Source organism: Martes martes, assembly GCF_963455335.1.
Source record: "Martes martes genome assembly, chromosome: 10".
Taxonomy (NCBI): Eukaryota; Metazoa; Chordata; class Mammalia; order Carnivora; family Mustelidae; genus Martes; species Martes martes.
The window spans coordinates 34,832,129-34,842,913 of NC_137898.1; positions in this window are offsets into that span (position 1 = coordinate 34,832,129).

Genomic DNA, 10,785 nt, shown 5'->3' on the forward strand with positions numbered 1-10,785 from the left:
TTAGAAATTGGCAAGAAAGAGTTCCTTGTCCATGTTGTCAAAAGCACTGTGAGTGTAATGGTGAAGGTAGGAGGCAGATGACATTAAAAAGATGAGTAAGCAGAAGAGAAGAAATAGATCCAATGTGGCCAGATATTCCAGGAAGCTTGGTAGTTGATTAAGAAGGTTGAAAGGTATGTTTTATGTCAGGACATGAAATTAAAACAAGGACATTTTTCTTGTCTTCAAGGAACTTGAAATCCAGTAGGAAATGAGGATATATCTACAGAGAAAAGCAATAAGGTAAGAGGGACACTGAGCCAGATAGTTTGAACTTCAGACAAAATAATTCTCACTGGTGATCGACCCCTGAAGGGGAAGCCTCAAAGAGAAAGTAGAACTTAATCTGGTCCCAAGATAGAGGAGTTAAACTTAGAAGGAGAGGGCATTCCTAAGAGGGGGAAGAATGTAATTAGAAGCACATGCATGAGATAGCATTTGAGGGACAGAAAGAAGTCCAATCTGGCTGGAGCAGAATGGTAGATTTAGAAAGGTTCCACATTTTATAATTTTCAAAGGGTTCCCTAGGGGAGCCCCAGAGTTTCCACAGCGATGTCCACAAGTAAATTTTCAAGATCAGATGATGATAAAACATGGCCCATGGGTAAAATCCAGGCTGCTAGCTAGTTTCATAAATTATGTATTATTAGAACACACCCATTTGTTTGCATACTGTCTATGACTGCTTTCCAGAGTTGAGTAGTTGAGACAGAGACCCATAAAGCCAAAAATATTTAGTATTTGGCCCTATCAGAAAAAGTGTGCCAACACTTTTCCGTCTTCTTTCTATTTATACAGTTAAAGATTTTTTTAATTTACTATCATCATTATTGGTAGAAATATTTGTAAAATACTTTAGACAGTCTTGCACAGAAAATGATGACAGTGTTATATGAACTGAAGTTTCTGTAGGTTTTCATAAATAGAATGAAATAAATGCCTTATATTCTTTCTTTTCTTCTAAAGTCAAATATAATCAAACATGATTGAACTTTGGTGAGACAGCTCCAGCATCTCAACCTAGGTTGTAGTACAAGAATGACTACAGGAAGTCTCTCTGTGTTCACCTGTATCAAGTCTTACTCTTTTTCTGGCCCAAGGGATACTTGCCTGCCTCCCTTGCACTTTGAAATTATGTAGTTAGTTGTACCCAATGGTAGGGGTGTGTGTGTGTGTGTGTGTGTGTGTGTGTGTGTGTCACTTCTGGGAAAAGCACTTAACTGTCAGGAGGGAAACTCTCTAAGGATAACTTCCCCCTGCCATGGCATTCAGTGATAAACGTGAGAGTCAAGTGACCAATATGCAGTAGGCTTAATTTATTAGCATCCATATGGATATAAGTAGCCCAAAAGAGCTACCCAGACCAGAAGTAGTGTTTGTATAAGGAATTATCTTTTGTGGTGTGAAGTCCCAAAGATTTTGGTAATATTTGTTACTGCAATATAAACCTATCCTATATGGACTAATATAATGCCCTAAGAATTACTTATCAGCATGAGAATGCTTTCCTCCATGCTCTATGGTCCCAGACTCATACATTAGAACACTAGATTAGAGAATCTAACTTTCTGCTGTTACCATAACTTGACGGAACTCTCTACCGAGGGGTTCTACTCTCTCCAAGCCAAGACGTATCTAAGTTGTACCAGTCAGATATTGTCTCATTGAAGTCTGATGTTCAAGAGAAATAACTGAAAATGATTCACTTTATGAGACTGCCTGAAGACATTACCATTTATAGTAAGAGTGTGCATGCATATGTGTGCTGGGGAGGTGCCATGTGAGTGTGTATGTGTATGTTTGGTATGAGTTATTCCATTAGCTTCTGTTGCTTGTAACCAGAGAGTTCTACCTGATACTCTTCCTCCCAACATTCCCCCAGACTTCTCCTTGCTACACATCCTAGATTTCAAAACCACAAGAAGTTGAGGAGTTTCCACAGCTTTCTATATACTAGGCTATATATATTTTAGTATATTGCTATGTACTTCCTTCTACAAGCTTTTAATCATACTATTCTCTTTTCTCATAACACTCTTTCTTTATTCCTGGAAAATTCCAGTTCATCCTTTAAGTGTAATTTAAATACAGAATGGAGTATTTCTACTTCAAACTCTTCCCCAGCCTTAACAGGAAAAGTGAAGTGTCCTTGTCTTTGTGTATCCATAGCAACTTATACATCTTTCTAACTTACAATATGGTATCATAGCTAGTGATTCACACATCCAACCCTTCCAGGAGATGCTGAAATCCTCAAGGACAGACAAGCAAAGTTCAACAAATATCTGTTGAATTGAGTGAACTGAATCACATCTAAAAAGATTTATTTTCTAAAAGATGGCTCTCGTTTTACTTATTTGCTTATTTACTTATTTGTTTATATGTTTTAAATTTTCTAATCCTGTGCTCCTTTGAAAATTGTATCCGATTAATGCTTTATAGAGTTTGGAATTAATAACTAATAAGATGTAGAAAGCAAAAATAGTTGTCCCACTTCTCTTCCTTCTGTGTTTCTGTGCTTCTCTCTTTTCCACTGACACATCACATTTTGATGTCATTTTTTATTTCTTTACAAGTTCCCTTGGTCTTAGCAGAAATATGCAATGACCCATTATGCAATGAGTTACATTGTATAACAAACAGGATTTCCCTCCTCTCTTGAGACAATGTGAAAAAAAGAAAAAAAAAAAAAAACCTCATGAAATCCTTAATAAGGCTGCTAATGTGAATGAAGGCCAAGGATTCAATCCCTTAGGAAATTCTGGAGATGGATACAGTTGGGCTCTTCTTGGTAAATAGCTAGGAAATTATTCAATAAAAACAAAACATAAAGAAGAAAATGCCAGGGGTTCCTATCTTCCTTCCTGAAAAGATTGATCCAAAGCCCCACTTTGCAATTGCTCAAATGAGTTCACTTCAATCAGAGGACCAAAATGCTAATCAAAACTAGGGGGAAATAAATGGAATTGGTTTTCTCTGTATTAATTAATGGCGCTTGTCCTATCTCATCTGCTGCCCTTTCCCATTGACCAGAGTTAGAAAATATTTCTTTGGTATTATATGTCCCCATTCTTCAAGGAAAAAGTAAAATGATCTTTCTCATTTGAACTCTTAAAGCCCAAGTTCCCAACTTTAGCATACAAGGCCCTTGATGATTTTCTGTAGCCCCAACTTGTCTCCTTTCCCACTATCTCTACCATTCTACTCCAAAATCTAGTTACTCTGAAATTTTCCAGTTTATCCAAATATTTTTTTATGATACTCATACTTCCATGCCTGCTGCATCCTTTACCTGGCAAACCTAGTCCCTTTTATTTAGCGAGAAAATCCTCTCTACACCATTTACTCATTTTAAACACAGCCTCCTGCTCCTCTAAGCATCCACAGTACTGTAAACACATCTTCACGTTCTGTGTAATTTATCTTTTGGTCTATTTTTTTGTCCTAGATCCTGAGCTCCTTGAGATCTAGGAACATATACCAATCACAGTTCCCATATAATAGATACTCCACTATGTCGGATGAATTAATGATTATTCACTTCCAAAACAACTCTATGTAAGGTCGTTGCCAAAGGCAAAGTAAATGCTCAGTTAATTGTACTAACATTGAGGCTAAAATGTGTTTATTTAAATTTTTCTTACTATGGAAAGTAAACTTACCATCTCCACGGCCCACTGAAGAACACTCAATGACACATAAATAAATAGGTTTCATGGTATTGGAGAGAATTTTATTGGTCTTTGCTTATGCCAGTTAGAAATCATAGTATCTGGAAATTAACACCAATAGAAACCAAAAGAAACTCTATATACACACAAGGTCATGAAACAGCTAATCTATAAAACCATTATGGACACCAAGAGTACATGACAAGGGATAAACATATACTTATCTCCAACTGGTTCTGTTTAGGGGAAGAGGAAAAATGAGGTCAATGACTTCACTCAAAAAGCTATTCTAGGTTAAACCTTTCTAACATGAGCATAGATAGAAATTGGTTATTTCAGCCCAGATTCCAACAGCTTTAAAGAGCTTTTCTCTTTAGAGGTTAACATTCATTTATGGGATCTTTCAACCTATACAATTTCCCAATTTCTAAAACTGATCATAGGAACAACTTGATTCCAAAAAGAGACAGCACTTCAATAATAATGGTAAGATAAAGAATAAGGAATTTACTACAAACTACTTTGCTGGCCCTGACATTAAAAAGCAATATGACATTGTGGAAAATACATAAGCTTTAGAAAGACACAGGTTCTAATCCTGGCTCTATTTCTTCCTGGCTCTCACTTTCTCCCTGGGACAGACTTGGGTAAGATTTTTAACCCCAGCAGACATCAGCTTTCTCATCTGTGAAACTGAGATTTTAAAAAGAAAAGAGATTTTAAAAAATACTTTTTTAAAAGTATTTTAAAAAATACTAAAGATGGGGACACCTGGGTGGCTCAGTGGGTTAAAGCCTCTGCCTTCGGCTCAGGTCATGATTTCAGGGTCCTGGGATCGAGCCCCGCATCGGGCTCTCTGCTCAGTGGGGAGCCTGCTTCCCTCTCTCTCTCTCTCTCTCTCTGCCTGCTTCTTTGCCTGCTTGTGATCTCTGTCAAATAAATAAATAAAATCTTTAAAAAAATACTAAAGATGATATTGTAATACCTAACACAGTTACATATCAAGTAATATATACTCATTATATAAAAGTATACTCATTATTTAATTAAAATTAATTTAATTATTTTATTACCATTTTGGATACGGAATACCAAAGTACATGGAGACTTCCTATTGCTCCTGGTGAAGCTGCAGTAGAAAAAAAAAATGTTAAGGAAGAAGAGCAAAGATAAAGGACAGGACAGAAACCTTCGAGGTTAAGAATAAAAATATGCACATCTCAGTAGCACTGGATCATGGGAAGAGTATGTATGTATGTATGTATGTATGTATGTATGTATGTATTTTGATGGGCAGCAAAGCAAAGTTTGTTGAGTAATAGCAAAGTGATAGTACAAAGCTCCCAAGGAGGGAGGGGATCCAAAAGGTTTGTCCCTATTTATGTTTTTAAAAAAGATTTTCTTTATTTATTTGATAGAGAGAGAGAGAAAGAGCACGAGCAGGGGGAGCAGCAGGCAGAGGGAAAGGGAGAAGCAGGCTCCCCACTTGGCAGGGAGCCCAATGTGGGGCTCAATTCTAGGACCTGAGATCGTGACCTAAGCTGAAGGCACTTAACCAACTGAGCCACCCAGCTGCCCAGGAATGGTGCTTATAAACATATCCGGTTGGCTAAAAATTCCAGAAAGAACATAAATAGAGACTATATAAATGAATGAATTTCTGAACATTTCACTTGACTTTTTACTCCACTAATGGACACCCTTCCTTTCCTACAACAATAATCCTCCAAAAAGTCCTGCAGGTACAGTGGCATAAAGAAAAGAGAAATATATTTTTCTAGCCACAGATAGTCATGCAGTTGGGATGGAAACACCTCTGGATAGACGTAGGTTACATGTTGTTTTGAATAGTATCAAAGAAATTGCAAAGCAATCAACTTGTGGACCCAAGTGAGACAGTATTCCAGGACTTTTATGAGGTGACACATTTTTTTCTGTTGCAAGGCCCTAGGCAGTTGAAGAACAACAGTTTTCAAGAAGAGAATGCTTCACACCATGCACTCTCCTATTATTTTGTCTTGAAAAACATGCAGAATCTCCTCTCTGAATAGCAGTATGAAGAATTCCAGGCTTTGTGGGGGAAGAAAAACTAGGTTCAAATTCCTCCTAAGCCAGTGGGGATGTACAAGTTATGGGGTAATCAGTATCTGAATTCCAGTGAATAGAATAGTAACTACCTCACAGAGGTAGAGGTTAAGTAGCATAATTATGTAAATTATGTATCACAGCCCCCTACTACATACTAAATCCTCAATAAATGGTAACTATAATGTTATATGGAAGAAAGAAAGGAAAGAAACGTGGTCATTTGTCCATTTCTGCATTTGATACTAAAGGAATCCCACAGAAGACTGAAGATGAGACTTCACGAAAATGAATAATCTGATACCTAAACCCAGACCAGTTTCAGTGAATCCCAGTGACACTACAGGATGCACTTTCCACAAAGGCCACCATGGAATACTGGACTGGGGGACTTTCACTGAATGCAACTTTAAAACTCCCTTACTTCCTCAGTGGGAAATATGCTTTTATTCTTTTGTCCACTCAGGATGAAGTCTTGACAGTTGGAAGCCCTGAGCTGGAAGAAGGTTTTTCAAAGCTTCTATAGTCCCAACAACATCTCTCTGGAACTCCAGCGTAATTGACATATATATTTATAAAAACTGTCACCTGAAACTAACATCTGGGTCTAGATACAAATTCATATCATGATGCCAGCCCATCTCACTTCATTGTTGTCAGGTTATGTTTTAATGACCAAACATCACACTTGCCAATCTCTTGCAGCTGTGCAACAATCCTCAGTCTGGGTATATACAATCAACTATCTCCTCCTTACATACCTAAGGGGAGAGTATGGCAGGCCTGCCTGGTGAAGCCTTAACTACCTCAGCTTTGTGGGCAGCTGAGGCACTTGAGTTCTACAGGACATCTAGTAGAAAGAAGCCCCAGATGTGGGGATTAGAGCTCTCCTCAACCATGTGAGCTTTGAAGTCAAGCAGCGTCTATGAGCCTCAGTTTCCTTGTTTATCAAATAGGGATGAAAATGTTTCCCCTATATAAACTTTCAGACTGGTTGTGTAGATCAAAATATAAACAGAAAATTTGTGCAGGTTCAGCATAAATTATAAAATGCTAAGAATTATAATGATATAAGCAGTATTATCATTATTTTTTCTTATAGGTGTTTAAAAACATGTCCTACACATGTTTTAAAAAACACAATCTTGCATTGAAAGAGCAGGATCAGACAAAATTGAGGATGGGATGTGTTTATGTGGGTCTTCTTTAACTACCTAGCAAACTCATTGGCATGTTGAGCTTCCAACTCAGATATTTGTTTTTGAAGGGGTAATTTTTTGTCCCCAAAGAGTCCCTGTCAGAATGATAATAATGATTTTGTCTCTCCATTCTTCCTACCTCAGAAAATCTGTGAGTACCAATATCTTCTCAGTGCATTTCTATTTTGCTTAAGCCAATATAATTGGCTATTGTAGCTTGCAGTTGAGAACTCAACATGGTATATTGGAAAGACCACTGGAATCAGGCCGAGCTGGAATGAAACCTAGGCCCATTATACTAAACTTGGACAAGTCACTTAACCTCTATAACCCTTAGTTTCTAGTGTCCCCAACTCACAGGGATTGTGTAGGTTAAATTAGCATGTGAAAAAGTACTGGATAGACTGGCTGGCATCTAGAATTTAATATATCATAGTGGCCTGTATTCTCTAAATTAGTGGTCCTTTCTGGGTCAGAATCACTAACACCTTTGAAAATCTAATAAAAGTATTGGTTTTCTGAACCAAAAGTTAATGTGCATATATGTATCCACATAACATCCTGCATATAATTTCAGAAGTTCTTTAGATCCCCTGAAGTCCAAGAAGGGGCCCAACAAAACCTGGATTGATAATTCCTGTGATGAGTGGCCACTTGGGACATAGAATTATTTTCATTTTGAGTGTTAAATACCAATTTTGCCTCTTTGTGCTTCAGCTATTGCTACTACCATCAAGACTCAATAAAATCATCTACTTTTATAAAGAATAAATACTTACAAAAGGTTTTCACATTCATCATATCATTTGATTTTCAGGAAAAACCCTGTGAAGTCTGTATTATTGTCCTATTTTACAGACTGGAAGAAAAGTTTTTGTTTGTCTGTCTTTGGTTTTTGTATTTCTCCATTGTAAATAAGCCTCATAAGCACACAGACTGTGTTGTTTCAGTCTCCATTGCTTCATCGACACTTTATACAGTGCTTGGAACAGGTGTTCTGTGTGTTTGAAATAAATAAAGGAAAAATTTAAAAAGAGAACTCTCATTTCCTGAATAGTAAGACTCAATACTTTGAGGCTAAAACAGGGCAAAGCTAACTCTATTAGAACTTCCCTGTGAACTTAGCCCATTGGAGATACAATGAACTCCTGACAAATGTTGTTGGATAAATAGATGAATGAATACAACCTGATTTCTATAAAGTGAAACCCTGAATTTCAACAAAAGGTTTCTGTTTCTTTTATCTATTACTACCCAAAACTTAAGGGCTTGAAACATGTCATGTTGGGGGATCAGGAATTAGGGAAGGGCTCAGCTGGCTGGTTTATCTCTGAGCCACATGGCATCAGCTGGGGTGAATAGGGCTGGAGGATTCATTTCCAATCTAACTTCTTCACTCACCTGTCTGGGCCTTTGCAGGAATAGTTAGTTGCAGGTGGTTTCAGCTGGGCTCCCCTACCACTCCATGCAATGTCAGAGCCTCTCCACTTTTTCTCTCTAGTGGGGTAATCAAACTTCTTACACAGCACAGCCCTCCACAATCAAGTAGCAAAAACTACAGGCAAAGTAGGTGTAACAGCTCTAGCTGTTGCTCTAGTTGGAGCATTGTCAGCTCCGTTGTATTCTCTTGGTCAAAGCAGTCACAGCCTGTGGCTCAGAGTGAGGAAATTGATCTCATGTCCTGATGGGAAGATAAACAAAAAATGTAAAGTCACTGCTAATCTGCTACAGTTTCCTTAACCAAGACAAGAAGCTCAGAAACATTAAACTATGGAGTTGTTGCTTCCTTCAATCAGACTTTCTTCATGGCATAACTTTCACTCCCCAAATATCAGTAAATAATTCTATAAACCCTTACATTAAAATTCTATGAAACTTGGATGCATATCTGAACTAATTTCCATGCTTCAGTGAACATGTCTCAGGGGTAACATAGGAGTGTCTGTGTTCTAGTTATTTAAAGTAATTCAAACTTCTCCAAATCTGGTGGGATCAAGCAGCCCAAAATATCATTACAGCTAAAAATTTACTCTACAGTAAAGTGTCATTACAAATCAACCCTGTGCTATCCACCTCCTGGGCATGAAAAAATTCAGCACCGCCACTTTCAGGATATTTTAGCATCTCAACAGGGAGTACGGCTAAGTAAGAGCTAAAATAGCACAATGATCCCAGATACCACACAGAAGAAAGGAAATACAAATAGCACAAACAAGCACGGGGCATCTCGGACGATTCCAAAGAGAACCAAAGTTTATTCTCCACATTAGTTTCTCAGAGGCTCCTTATTTTAAAGAATTTTACTTCTGATGGCTTTAGCCACCCCCACTTCCACAAATTCACATTAATTCCATAGGCAGGAGGATTATTTTCTCATTGTGTCATGATCTCAATCTCTGCCTGTCACAAACAGTTATATTACACATGTATTTTCAAAGACCCGAGGCTTTTCTACCAGGTGATTAAAAGGAGGAGCTGGTTAGTTTTGTCAAATGCAAATGTAGATGTGGATTGTTAGGCCATAGGAACTTTCAGTATAAGGGCTGAGTTTATAGGAGAAGAAAACATTTCCTAAATGTAAGACCTGCCGTAACTAAGGTAGATTTAGACACAAAGTTGGAAACCTTAGAATATAAGGACCAAGGAGAGAATAAGCAAGATGGGATGGGTGGAAGTTACAGATCTTAACCCTAGAGAGGAATGTTGGGAGAACTGCTGTTTGCTGGTGGGGCACAACACTCCCAGCCCCAGCCTCACACTCTCTCACTCAAAGCATCCACTGGAATGCAAGATTCATGGGGAGCAAGATTGTGGTGTTTTTGTTCAGTAATGTATCCTAAACACCTAGAACAATACCTGGCATGTAATGAGCAGTCAACAAATATTTGTTCATTTTTAACAAATGAAGCTCTTGAGGATTGCCTTAAAGGAATCCAGGAAGCTAATTGAATGTGGGCACAGTTACTAGGGATCTGTTCACACAACAGTAACTCTGTCTGGGGCTAAAGAGAACAGAGCCAAGATACCAGCCCACACTGAGGCAGCTCTCAGGGTCCTTGTCCAGTGGACAGTGTCTAATGAAAGACTTTTTAGTGTTAAAAAAAAAAAAAAAGCCATCCTCCAAAGCAATCCCCAAGAGGACACAGGGAGAAACCTTGTTCTGTGAGGAAAGTGAGAAAACTAAGGAAACAGCACAGTTACAAGGCTACTGCCACCCTCTCATCACTTGGACATTCAGATCCCAAATGGAGGGGACAAGGGGACACCACATAGTCTATGGTGTAATATGTGACATAATACCAAGATTTACTCTGTTCAAAAGGTAAGAGTAATGTGAGGAACATCACTATTCCCCCTCTTTTTCTTTTGGTTGATTTAGAAACTGGGGGCTATGCCCAAGTCAACTTGAAGGGGGGTGGACATGTGTAGGCATGAGAAAAAAGCAAAGACTAACATAATCCATCTTAACCTCTACACCTGTCACTCCATAGTCTCTCTCCTTCTGAGATATTCTGAAGAATTTTTTTCAATAAGAAAATACACCGTATCCAGTCTCTAAACTTCTTAATGCATCAAGAACTGATTTGAAAAGTTATCCATGGTAAGTTCTGCATCAGAAGAGTCACAACATAAAACTAGAGAAGAAAAACCTCTCAAAGTCCAAGGAGACCACAAGCTAAAGATATCTAGTCACTGCTTTCCATGGTACCAAAAATAAATAAGTAAATAAATAAAGTTGGCAGGGGAGGAGGCCACGGCCCATGCTTGTCTTATTCGGTGCTTTATTACTA